Consider the following 13,708-nt stretch of genomic DNA (forward strand, 5'->3'; position numbering starts at 1 on the left):
CTCCAGTTTTATAGTTGAGAGAATGGAGGTACAGAGAGCATTAAGTAAATTGACTAAGATTATAAAGATTAAAAAAAAAAATCAGAATCACAATTAGAACCCAGGAATCTGTTTCTAAAGCCAGATGCTCTAACTACTGCACTAAACTGACTCCCAGAGAGATCTTTAGTGGAGTTGTATATCCAGACAAGACAGTCAGGACACAGGGATGGATAAAGATGGTCACACAAGATCTCACATTTTTGACATGGGGGGAGGGCTCAACTTTCTGATGTCACTAAGGCATTTCATTCATTTGGCTCCAGGGCTGCCTTAATGGCTCACATCTGCATTTGAAGAAGTTGCTACAGATTTCTTCGAGTACATTTGCTGGTTCTTTTCCTTGCAGTCTGCAAATCTTTGCAGGCTGTTTTATCCCTTATGCTTTTGCAAAACTTCAGAGCTTCAGTTACACAGTGGAACAGAGTGAGTTAAACTAACTGAATATGTACCTGTAATCTTCTAAGTTTTTGTCAACTTCTAGTCCAGTCCCAGAAGCTGGCCAACTCAAGAGGCAGGGGCCAAAACTATGAGCTGGAGCCTAGATATAGTATTTGGCCTTCTCTGTGGCCGAGGGCTGTGCACAAGGAATTCAGCCTCTGGGAACTTCATCACCTATCGGTATTGGGTTGGCCAAAAAGTCTGTTCAGGTTTTTTCTATACAATGTCATGGAAAAATCCAAACGAACTTTTTGGCCAACCCAATATAATGGAAAGACCTTTTCCAGCTTGCCACTTTCTGATTTCATGTCATTTCTGCCCTACCTGTCAGACTTTGTTCTCCAAACATTTATTTGTGGACTATGTCTTAAGCCCAGCTAAATGTAAGAGAGAGATGATTTTTTTTTTTACCTTGAAGAACTCCTGGTCTGGTGGACCTAGAGAATTAATATGCTGGAGAGGGGATCATCAGGCGCCAGAACAAGCTGTGTGCTGTGCTTAGTCGTTCAGTCGTATCTGACTCTTTGGGACCTCATGGACTGTAGCCTGCCAGGCTCCTCTGTCCATGGGGATTCTCCAGGAAAGAATACGGGAGTGGGTTGCCATGCCCTCCTCCAGGGGATCTTCCCAACCCACGGATCAAACCCAGGGTTCCCGCATTAGAGGCATATTGTTTATCATCTGAGCCACCAGGGAAGTCCTGGTGAATAAGCTGAGAGTAAGCTGAGGAGCTAGTTAAGAATTCAGATTCCTGGTCTCCACCTCCAACTAGAGTCTCTGGTTCTTATGCAGAATCAGGTGGAGAGCTCTTGCTGGGCAGCATTTGGACAATGATGGTGATGGACCACAGATGGGATGCCCAGCAAGAGGTAACTGTTCCGTGGAGGATGGCATTCATCCCTGGACCACCTTCATGTTCTTGGCCATAACTGTGTGAGTCTGCTGTATTATTTACTTCATCATTTTCTTTAAATTTATTAGCTTGGAGACCTGAAATGTATTTATTGAAAAATGAAAATCTTATGCCAGAAATGGAGATGTAAGTAAATACTGCTTGCCACAACAGAAGGCAACTGTAGACAGAACATGACGGAGGAAAGAAGAAAGGTTATGCAATGCCAGCTAGATACAGCTAAGGGCTCTAGTCCACAGTTTCTCAGCTAAAGTAGGACATTTGCAAGTGTCAGAGAGATGGGAGTCTGGGCTCAGAAAGAGGAAGCCTGGTCACTGAAACAGAGGTCAGCCTGATGTTCAATTTGATGTCATTGATGCTAAACACTTCAAGGTTGAACAAGAAAAGAGACTTTCAAATTGATTTTCTTGACCTTTCTTCCGAAAACATCTTACATAAAGATCAGTGTGTAAGACAGATTAAAAGCAACAACAACGACAAAATAAAAAACAAAGCAGTCGCTCTGAAAAATGTCAGGGTAGGGGTCCTTTCCCTGCTGTGTCAGACCCCAAAGCATTCAGTCTGCACTTTGAGAAGTAGTGGCCTCGGGGAACCATGGGGTTCTGGGGGCTGGTGGAGTAAGTGAAGGTTGAGGACCTGGGCACAGTGACAGGATCCCACGATCTTGGTGGCAGCAGGGACTGAAGGAGGAGCATGGGGTAGGTAACGGACAATCAAAGGTTGGCCATACCTGTAGTGGGGGGAGGGTTATGAAATTTCTGAGCTAGGAGTGAGTTTATATTTGATTTTACTGGTTTCTTTGAGTCTAAGGAGGCAAAAGGACAGTGGTCTCTTCATCTGGAGTGCATAGCTGGGTTTATCCTTAGGTCAGGAGGACAAGGAAATCTAGGCATGGTGATTAAGAAAGGTACATTTGTATTTCAGAGTATTTGCAAAGGCAAAGCTTCCTGGAATTGGGGGTTACCTGTGGCCTGACTCCTGTCCTTGTCACTCTGATGAATCCAGGGATCATCTGAGGCTGGAAAGAAACATCATGTGGTCATTCTCAACACTTCTTGAGAATATTTTATGACAACTACGGAAAGCCTTTTTGATTCAGGAGAAAAGTCTACGGTGAATCAGTGTGCTCATTTTGGGAAGAAAACCAGAGATGACTAAGTTGTAATTCTTATCATGTGGAGGTTAGTCAAGACAGTAGCCAACTCTCATGGATATGCTGGCATTGCACCTAGATACCACCCCCCTTTTGAAGATTTTTTTTTTTTTTGACGTGGGCCACTTTTAAAGCCTATATTGAATTTGTTACAGTATTGTTTCTGTTTTTTTAATGTTTTGGTTTTTTGACCTTGAGGCATGTGGGATCCACCTCGAGGCATACGGGATCTTAGCTTCCCAACCAGAGGTTGAACCCACTGGAAGGTGAAATCTTAACCACTGGACCTCTCGAGAAGTCCCTAGAGCCCCTTTTGGGGGCTGAAGTTCCCAACCCTGGTCACCAGCAGCACTGGCTTTGAAGGGTTCAAGGTTGTGTCTCTTGTTGCAATTGGCTGTGGCAGCAGGTGTCCAAGGTTCCAGTCCCCTCTGGGAGCGACCTGCCCCATGCCCGGCTAATACAGGGACACGAAGCCTGGGCCCCTTGTCTCCACCTTGGGACCACTCCTGAAGGGCCGTCTTAGCTTCAGAGCGCTGTGTAGGCTTGATTGGGGTTTCAGTTGCAATCTCATCCTGGGTCAGCTCCCACCTTCCTGTGTTCTTGGTGACATCACGATGTGAAACCAGACAATGGAATTAAATAATATTAAGTTTCCAGGAAAGTGGAATTCTCCAGAGGAATAAGGATGTCTCCATGAAATGAAACTGCTCAGAGTCACAGGAGCTTTTCCTAAGCGTCCTATATAGGGTGGCTCTTTCCTGGGGACAAATAATAAAGTCTGAGTCAATACAGGTAACCCTTGAATGTATGTACATATATTGTATATAAAATGTATATACTTTATATAGCACGTACACATTATGTAATGTGTATATATATATGTACACTATATATTTTGTATAGCATGTGTATATTATATAATGTATATGCACATTCTATATAATGTATATATTATATATATATACACACAGTTCAGATATAAAAGTAGCATCCTCGTGAGTAGGTGTTCATCTGTGTGTACATCTGTTCCAAACCCAGTTTATATTCCTCCCTGATTTGCTCAGCCTCACCTACCCTCCAGTTCTTGGCTGTCTGATCAACGAAGAACCCCAGCTGCTTCCTCTGTCACCTCATCTCCTAACACTGCCATCTGTCCCAGCTCCCCAGAGTGAAGGCCAGACTTTGGCAAAGCCTCATTGCATCTGCCGTGGTGGTAGCCACCACAACTCTGGTGCCCAAGGGTGACCAGATGCACCTATAGAGGCTTTGGTTTCAGGGGAAGCCCCAGGTCCCTGCAAGAGACTTGGTTTCCCTAGAGGAGCTGGCTAACATAACTTGCAGGTTTAGGGAGGATGAAATGTCCCTTTGGATGAAGTTTGACCACAAGGAGAGACAGGAAGGAACCAACACATAAACGACTCTCTTTTTCTCCCCCTCCTAGACTGTTCCAGGTGCCCTGACTCCATATGGTCTTTCTGGAGACTTCCGGTGTGAATGAGCAGCTGGCTGTGTTGTCGGATGAAGTTGAAGCCAGCTTGGTAATTACCACCTTGCATTTGTCTCCATCCTTCCCCTCATCTTTCCCCTCCCCTGCCTAACCCTGGTGGTCCTGGGATTGTATTGCTGGTAACGTGTTGGCACCCAAGATTTGCTTCAGATGGCTTTCTCTTGGGGACCCACCAAGGTAACGCAGTATCCGAGAGCTTTCCTGTGCATCGAAATGCATATTTTGTATTTCAGTACTGTGTTTAGCATCCAAATATATGAAATGAAATACCAACATGTACCTAACAACTGAGCTGAACATATGTGTCACAACTGAATGTGTGTGTTAACATTTAAACGACAATGGGAAACAGCTAAATTGGTATCCATAGCTGTGGGGTCCATCCATGTTAAAGTTGGTGTATTAGTTGTCTATCACTGCATTATAAGTCACCCAAAATGTTGTTGTTGTTCAGTTGCTAAGCTGTGTCTGACACTTTGTGACCCCATGGACTGCAGCACACCAGGCTCATCTGTCCTCAACTGTCTACCAGAGTTTGCTCAAATTCATGTCTGTTGAGTCGGTGATGCTATCTGACCATCTCATCCTCTGCCACCCCTTCTCTTGCCCTCAACCTTTCCCAGCATTAGGGTCTTTTCTAATGAGCCGGCTCTTCATATCAGGTGGTCAAAGGATTGGAGCTGAAGTTTCAGCAACAGTCCTTCCAATGAATATTCAGGGTTGATTTCCTTTAGGATTGACTAGTTTGATCTCTTTGCAGTCCAAGGAACTCTCAAGACTCTTCTTCAGCACCACAGTTTGAAAGCATCAATTCTTCAGTGCTCAGTCTTCTTTATGGTCCAACTCTCACATCCATACATGACTGCAGGAAAAAACATAGCTTTGACTAGATGGACCTTTGTCAGTAAAGTGATGTCTCTGCTTTCTAATACATGTAGAGCAGCTGAGAATGGCAAATGTTCATTATCTGACAGTTCTAAGTGGGTCAGGAATCTGGGAGCAGCTTAAACAAAAGTTCTGGCTCAAGCTCCCTTAGTATGCAGTCGGGTTGTCAGCTGGGGCTCCGGGTTCCACTGGCGGAGACTCTGCCTTCACGCTCACTCACGCGGCTGTCAGCTGGCCTCAGGTCCTCTCCACGTGTGCCTTTCCGTGGGGCTGCCTCCAGCGTGGCAGCTGCCTTCTTCTGAAGAGAACAGAGACAGCCTCCAAAGGAAGCCATAGTCTTTTTATAGCTAAATCTTGGAAGTGGTGTACCATCATTTCTGCCATATTCTATTCATTTGAAGTGAGTCAATATATACAGCCCACATTCAAAGGGAGGGGATTACACAAACGTGTGAATACCGAGGGTGGGGATGCTTGGGGGTTATTTTAGAGGCTACCTACCAACCACATGGGTATACTATTCCAGTGGTAACTTACATCAACTGTCTCTGCTGAGTCTCAGAGAAATCCCCTTATGTCTTATTCCAAGAGCCTCTTGGATTTGTTCCAGAAATTTTTCTGATTGAGCTGAATAATTTCTGATGTTTTTGTCTCCAGTTGAGTGGGAGCTGAAAAATCTGTGTTGGTGTTGGTATTTTGGTCAAGCCTCAGAGGAGTGTGGCGCTCATGTAGGAGCAAAGATGGACAGACCCCTGGAATGCCACAGGGACAAGTCACCCTCAAGCGTCCTGAGAGTGGAACCACGAGCCTCAGCCATGAGGACTGGACTCTCCAGGCTGTGTGACTGATCTCACCTCTGTGTTTGGGAAGCAAAGAATGTCATGCAGCATCTCTCACCCATACCTGCTGCCTCAGTATTGCCGCAGGTACCAAGAGGGATGATGGGCAGTTGAATGAAGACAGTCTCTGTCCTTATGGCATTTATTTATATGAGCTTAGAGCTCAGAGTGGGAGTTCAAGGCTACACACGTAAATTTGGGAAGCATCAAGCCATGGAAACACTTTCGGCAGTGGTCCTCAACCTTTCTGGCACCAGGGACCACTTTCGTGGAAGACAGTTTTTCCACAGACATGGCAGGGGGGTGGTTTGCAGATGATTCAAGTGCATTACATTTATAGTACACTTTATTTCTTTTATTATTACATCAGGTCCACTTCAAATCATCAGGCATTAGATCCTGGAGTCTGGGGATCCCTGCTTTAGGAGAGTGAGTATAGATAGAGTCCAAAGAGGCTGAAGAGAGCCTTCTGGGCACTCCAATATTTAGTGATTAGGAAGGCGTAGAGCCAGCACAGAAGACAGGGAGGTCCCATCTTCTTTGTCCCTAAGCAACATTTGACCCAGCTGATCAGTGGTTGCCCTGGTTAATCCCTGGTTGTGAGACTGCCTCTGGGTCCTCACAGCGACTCCAGGCTCCCAGACCTGCAGATGAGGATAACCACAGAATAAAGGGAGTTCTTGGGCTTCCCTGGGGGCTCAGATGGTAAAGAATCTGCCTGCAGTGCGGGAGACCTGGGTTGGGAAGATCCCTGGAGGAGGCCATGGCAACCCACTCCAATATTCTTGCCTGGAGAATCCCCATGGACAGAGGAGCCTGGTGGGCTACAGTCCATGGGGTCGTAAAGAGCTGGATATGACTGAGCGGCTAAGCTCAGCACAAAGGAGTTCTCAGCCGCAGGTTTTGTTTCTTTTTTTACATGGGCTTTTTTTTTTCCCAGAGTAGTCTTAGGTTCACAGCAAACTGAGCAGGAGTTACCGAGGTTTCCCACAGACTCCCTGCCTCCAGCCCCAGGCATGCCTCCCCTATTATCAACACCCCACTCCAGAGTGTACACCTGCCATAACTGATGAAAGTACACAGACACATCATTATGCCTCAAAGTCCGCTGAGTTACATTAAGGTTCACCAGGGCTCTTTCTTGGTGGTATACATTCTGCGGCTTTGGAAAAATGTCTAATGACAGGTAGCCACCATTATAGTATCGTTCAGAGTATTTTCAGTGCCCTAAAAATCTTTGTTCAGCAGTGTTTTTTAAAACCTCTTTTTAAGAGCAAGGTGGAAGGGGTTGGGGAAGCAAAGGAGCACCATGCTGCTTGTGGCTTCTAGAATAATCCCAGATGTGGTTCTCTGTCTCACTCACAATTGGACCAACGTCTACTGGAGCAGTTTCCTGACCCCATGACTGCCCCTGGACACTGGAACCAGCAGCTCCGGCTTCAATCCTGCTCACACTTGCCCCCATTTTTCTGTTCCATCTGTAGTACATGGGAACATTTGTTGACTTCTGAGTCAAGCTATCCATTTTAATTTTTTCCCTAAGATCATGTTATCTATTAACACTATATAGACGGAGCAGAAAGGTCTGCCAGATTTTGAACTTATTGCATCATCTTGACTCCAAGTCTTTTTTGGAGTCAGATTTGCTTCTTTTGGGTGTGAATGATTCCCAAATCTCAGATCCCAAGAATTGAGCCTGATAACAGGCACAAGAGAGCCAAATTTTATTTAGGTTATACCTGAGGCAGGTGATTCCTATGGGTGAGAGAATATTGATTCTTGATTGTGAAATAAGAAAAATAATATCTTATTTTGCATCGAGTGTCAATGAAATGATAATGTGGCAGTGTTTCATAAACTGTCAAATGCCCTATGAATTATAACTGTTACTAAAGAAGGGTCATCAAACAGGGAGGGGGCCCTTTCCATAGATTTGGTTCATGGAGACCTAGTATGCCCACTCTACTTTCTTCAAGCAAAGTGCAGTCAGCAGAACTGTGGGTTTTAAAAAAATGCACATTCATTTCTCATTCATCCTTCCTCTAGGCTCTAGTGCTATAACCAGATATAGACCTGAGGCCATGCCAGAATGAAGGAAAAACATGTGGCCAATTTAATCAATTCAATAAAAGCATCTTTCAAGATGGTCCAGAAATTTGGAGCCCAGAGCTCTAGGTAAATGACTGGCAAAATCTTCTGATTCAACTGATAAGATGTTTTGGGGCTGTGTAGATACTACTTAAGAGATCAAAGGTCAAGCAGTAAATGGAGAATCTAATTGGGATTAAACTTGGAGTCCTTAGGTGGCGCCACTCTAGGGTAGAAGCTGGGGAGAGAGAGATGAGTCCTGGAAGGGACACATCCAGTTCATTCTTCTGGGCATTAGTCAGGGAACTCCTTTCTGTGGGTCCCTGTCTGCTGGCTCTTCCCAGATTCATTTTAAATGTCATGGGTGATGGATCACTTCCTGGGGATGCCCTTTTCTTAATGCACCATCCTCCGGGAACTGTTCTTTCCTGTTCTTCTCCATGGAAGTCTCCATTTGGGTCAAGGTCACCCTGGGGATCTCAGCCTATCGAGACCAATCTCTTCTCTTTCCCAGAATCACTTTATGACTAAGACCAAAGGCAGGCTCAGAGGCCCTGCACAGCAGGAAGGAAGCTCAGGAAACATAAGCCAGACGGTTAGGGGAAAACTGAGACAGGTGGAGAGGGGGATGAAGAGACTTTTCCATAGCATATTATGTCTACAATGACTATTATTATCATCATGGTCATTTGCATCTCTCATGGTAATTTGTTTCTTGCCACTTTGTAATGGTGAGACAATGGATGCAGACTTCCTAGCATTGGACTTGACACAAGTTGGTGCTCAAGGAAAGTTTTCTTCTCTGTATGTGTCTTCTTTCAGGCTTCTCTGCATCACTCACAGTGCCTTGAAGGAAGCTGATGCTGCATTCAATCTCTTGACTGAATAGAGATGCTTCATTCTATTTGACTAAAGCAGCAAGCAAGCTGTTCAAAAATGTTTCTCAGTTAAGAGCACTCTTTGTTGAGGAAGGGGAACCATGGCCACCCACATCACTGCCTGGAAGGGTAGCCGGGGCCTGGATGTCTGCAAAGACAAGGACAGCCCTTTCCCCCTCACCTGGAAAGCCACATGAATGTGGTCTTCCTGAATTTCTCAGGGAGTGTTGACAGTTGCTCCCTGCGTTACATATTCATCCACTTACTTCTACCCCTAGTTGACTGCCCTAAAAATTTTCACTTAGGACTCAGAAGTTTCACTTACGACTACCCTGGAGGCTCAGATGGTTAAGGGTCTGCCTGCAATGCAGGAGACCCAGGTTCAATCTGGGTCGGGAAGATCTCCTGGAGAAGGAAATGGCAACCCACTCCAGTATTCTTGCCTGGAGAATCCCATGGACAGAGGAGCCTGGTGGGTTACAGTCCATGGGGCTGCAAAGAGTCAGGCACAACTGAGCAACTTCACTTTCACTTTCAAAAAATTTCCCTCAGAGACCTTATAATACCTAGTGGTTAAGCAAGATCCTAACCCCCCTTTTTTCAGAAAGCTGCCTTTCCAGACCTGCTTACTGCTGTTACGGGAAACACTGAAATGACCCACTCTGGCCAGATACCATAGTAACCATGTGCATTAGTTATTTTACAACAGGAGGTCCTCGTAAGGAACATGAAACTAACAAGCCACCACCAACCAGAAGAATTTGGGAAAGGTCACAAGGAGATACCACATGTCCTACCAACCTCCCAGAATCCTCCCCACTGGAATCCATCTTGGTTGAGCAATGCCTGTGTCACCACGAAGGACCCTGAGTCAGAATGATTGACCAGAGACAACCGGAAACTAATCCCATCGCCATAAAAACCTGAAACTGCAAGCCACATGGCAGAGCAGTCCCGTTGGATTCACTTATCCTCCTGCTCTCCGCTTGGACAATCCTTCCCAACAAAGTCTCTTCCTTTGTCAGTACATGTGTCTCCTTGGACAGTTCATTTCTGAGTGTTAGATAAGAGCCCACTCTTGGGTCCTGGAAGAGGTCTCCCTTCCTGCAACACTGCCACTCCAGGACCTGAGATGTAAAACACCCAGAAGCTCATGCAGCTGAAAAGACTTACCCAGCTAACTAATCCACAGAGAAGCACGGCTGCAATCAGAACCCAGGGCTCTGGACTCTCCACCCAGTGCTCTTCCTGTTTCACTTAATCTAGTGCCCCTCTCCTTTTAAAAATATGTAACCCATGAAAGGTTCCATTTCTTTGTGTTCTTAAATGATCATTTCTTAAAAAGGGAATGAATCAAATTAATTTCTAATGAACTCAGCATAAATGACATCCCCCAGAGATATGGCCACTTTTCAAGGTCCCCTCTATGGGGTATCTCAGGTGCTACACTAGCTTGGACCATGGTGGGAGGGGGTGTCTTTTGAGTAGGAGGATTCTTCCTGAGGGTTGAGAAGAAGCTGCAGGACACTGGGGAGTTGGCCAAGCATCAGTGGTGGGTGGATGGGCTCCAGATTTGAGAGCCCAGCTCGTTTGTCAGTGGGTTGCCAGACAAGTGAAAGTGAAAGTCGCTCAGTTGTGTCTGACTCTTTGCAACCCCAGGAACTATACAATCCATGGAATTCTCCAGGCAACAATACTGGAGTGGGTAGCCTATTCCTTCTCCAGGGGATCTTCCCAACCCAGGGATTGAACCTAGGGCTCCTGCATTGCAGGTGGATTCTTTACCAACTGAGCTAGGCAAGGGTTTATCAAAGTTTTTGCCTCATCATAATTTAGGCTGAATAACCCTCTTGGCTCATCTGCACTTGTTTGATCTGTTTATTGAAAGTGCAAGTCCCAGAACTGACCTGGTTGAACATTCTTTTTGATCATTCCTCAGGTCCCATCTCTGGAAGTAGGAGTGCCCTGTACAGACTACATTAAGGTGGGACAGGAAGAGCTTGAAACCAGACAATCCTTGGTTCCCACACTGGCTCTCCTGACCTACCAGCCAGATTAGCTTAGAAGGGATAATGACACCAGTCTTGAGGGGTTATTGTGGTGTGATTACATGTAATGTATGTCCATACTAGGTATTCCATTGAAGAAGAAAGTGGCTCCCCACTCCAGTGTTCTTGCCTGGGAAATCCCATGGACAGAGGAGACTGGTAGGCTACAGTCTATGAAGTTGCAAAGAGTCAGACACGACTGTGCGACTGAGGATGCATGCGCCAGGTATTCCATGGTGATGGCTACTATTGTCATGAATATTGTTAATTATGTAATCTTGGGCAAGTTACTTAACCTCTCTGAGATTCTCCTCTGCAAATTAGAGATAATTTTAATTCTATTGCAGTCAAATTTATTTATTTATTTTGAAAAAGAAATTGTTTTGTACTCTGAGGCCTTGAAGATTCAAGTTTCCTATTACTTTTTTTAAGTGGAGTTTTGTTTTTAAAGAATATCTGTTTTTTTTTTAAGGTGTATTTGTTTATATCTTTATTTTTGTCTGCATTGGTCTTCACTGCTACCCAAGGGCTTTCTCTAGTTGCAGCAAGAGGGAGCTACTTTTTTGGAGCCCAGGCTCTAGGTGTGTGGGCTCAGGAGTTGTGGTGCCTGGGCTTGGTTTTCCTGAAGCACGTGGGACCTTTCCGGATGACGGGGTGAACCCAGGTCCCCTGGATTGGAAGGCGGATTCTTAATCACTAGCCACCCGTCTGTGCTTAGTCGCTCAGCCATGCCCAACTTTTTACAACCCAAAGGACTGCAGTCCGCAAGGCTCCTCTGTCCATGGAGATTCTCCAGGCAAGAATACTGGAATGGGTTGCCATGTCCTTCTCCAGGGGATCTTCCCAACCCATGGGTCAAATCCAGGTCTCCTGCACTGCAGGTGGATTCTTTACAGTCTGAGCCCCCAGGGACGCCCAAGGCTACTGGAGTGAGTAACTCAAGAATCCTGGAGTGAGACCACCAAGGAAACCCCTTTTTACTTTTATATTGATGTGTACCTTTCTTGTCTTAAAAGTTCTTTATAGATATCAGCATCACTTAGTAACCCAGAGTTTTGCTTGTATGCCTCCTATGATGACTGTGAAATATCTAGTGCCTGTCCTGGAATGGGCTGTGTCTGTTTGTCCTGTATTCTATGGGAACCATGCCATATAGCTTCATACTATGTCTGTGAAATAGGTGTTAGAATTATTCCATTTTATAGGTGAGGAAGTTGCCTTATGTGATTATGTTTTTTGCATACGGCAGACATATTAACTTCTGTCTTGCCTCCTTTGACTATAAAAGGTAAAGAAAGCTAAACACTCATTCTCCCAGACTCCTCTGCAGTTGGAAGTGTCATCTGACAGTACTGATCAATCTAAATGAGAATCTCTAAATGCTTCAAGGAAAACCCTTGTTTTCTTAATAAAGTGAACTGGAGTGATGTCCCTTTTCCCTTCTGTCTTTCTGGAATGCAGATGTGATGCCTGGAGCAGGTGCAGTTATCTTGAGACCGTTAGATGACAAAAAACCAACAAGCCAAGGATGGCAGAATGGAAAGATAGACTCAAAATTGCTGGTGGTGTCACTGAAGTCTAACCCAGTGCAAAAATAACCATCTACCTCCAGGTGTCAAACTCTAAAATGAAAAGCTCTACGGACATCTTGGAGGGAGTTGCTAGAGCCCTCTTTAAGCCAAGACGGGATCACAGAACTTCTGGGCTCTGTCTCAGGGAAGACAGAAAGGGGCAGCTGAGCATTTGAGGACATTTGCTTTCTTTGCCTTATTGAGAATTTTGAGTGCATTACTAGAACAAGCGCCACAGAGCGACCAGCTTTGAGCTGTCCACCAGGGTGGTGCTGATACTTCAGGTCATGCAGCCGAGCTAGTGAGAATCCTGGGTGCTGTGCCTGCACCTGCCACAGCATGGCAGCAGCAAAAAGAGAGGACGAGGGGTGTGTGTGTGTGAACGTGTGTGTGTGTGAACATGTGTGTGTGAACGTGTGTGTGTGTGTGAACGTGTGTGTGTGAGAATGTGTGTGTGTGTGAGAGAACGTGTGTGTGTACGTGTGTGTGTGTACGTGTGTGTGTGAACGCGTGTGTGTGTACGTGTGTGTGAACGTGTGTGTGTGTACGTGTGTGTGTGAACGTGTGTGTGTGTGTGAGAACGTGTGTGTGTGTGAACGTGTGTGTGTGAACGTGTGTGTGTGTGAACGTGTGTGTGTGAACGTGTGTGTGTGAACGTGTGTGTGTGTGTGAGAACGTGTGTGTGTGTGTGAGAACATGTGTGTGTGTGTGAACGTGTGTGTGTGTGAGAACGTGTGTGTGTGTGAACGTGTGTGTGTGTGAGAACGTGTGTGTGTGTGAACAGTGTGTGTGAGAGAACATGTGTGTGTGAACGTGTGTGTGTGAACGTGTGTGTGTGTGAGAACGTGTGTGTGTGAGAATGTGTGTGTGTGAACGTGTGTGTGTGTGAGAACGTGTGTGTGTGTGAACATGAGTGTGTGTGTGTGTGTGTACGTGTGTGTGTGTGTGTGATAACGTGTGTATGTCTACCATTCCAGTAATTCATGCCTGACAGCTGGGAGAATCACTGGCCATGACATGTCCAAGTATTCTTTGCTAAGAAGAGAGAACAGGGATCTGGTGGGGATGGAGAGCTAAGCATTCTTGTGGGACCCCAGGTCAACTGTGAAAGAGCTTAACTTATTTTCCAGTCCACTTGGTTCAATGTGGGACACCACAGGGGATCTAGGAAGACTGATCACGTGATTTGGTCCTGCTTTTTCAGGTAAGTGAGGAATAAAATTCTGAAGTATCCCAAGGAACTGTCCCATCAAGGGTCTTCTGGGGCAGTTCTCCTGAGAGCACATCTGGATGTCAGAGATGCCTTCAGGCTTTGATTTTTCTTTTCAGGACTCCAAGAATTAGAC

General features: G+C 45.5%; 1 long non-coding RNA gene across 3 annotated transcripts in view; it reads left to right on the plus strand.

Annotated features, from left to right (window-relative positions):
* The window catches only part of LOC139039521 (uncharacterized), a 57,808-nt gene that overhangs the window by 20,434 nt on the left and 23,666 nt on the right, over nucleotides 1–13,708 (plus strand). For 2 of the 3 annotated variants that reach the window (XR_011492835.1, XR_011492837.1), the window contains exon 2: nucleotides 3,988–4,084. This is a non-coding gene — a long non-coding RNA (uncharacterized lncRNA). Of the gene's footprint in view, nucleotides 1–1,272; nucleotides 1,414–2,317; nucleotides 2,575–3,987; nucleotides 4,085–13,708 lie in introns of all 3 variants that reach the window. The other variant, XR_011492834.1, reaches the window with a different exon arrangement.

This window comes from Odocoileus virginianus, chromosome 18 (assembly GCF_023699985.2).
Source record: "Odocoileus virginianus isolate 20LAN1187 ecotype Illinois chromosome 18, Ovbor_1.2, whole genome shotgun sequence".
Taxonomy (NCBI): domain Eukaryota; kingdom Metazoa; phylum Chordata; class Mammalia; order Artiodactyla; family Cervidae; genus Odocoileus; species Odocoileus virginianus.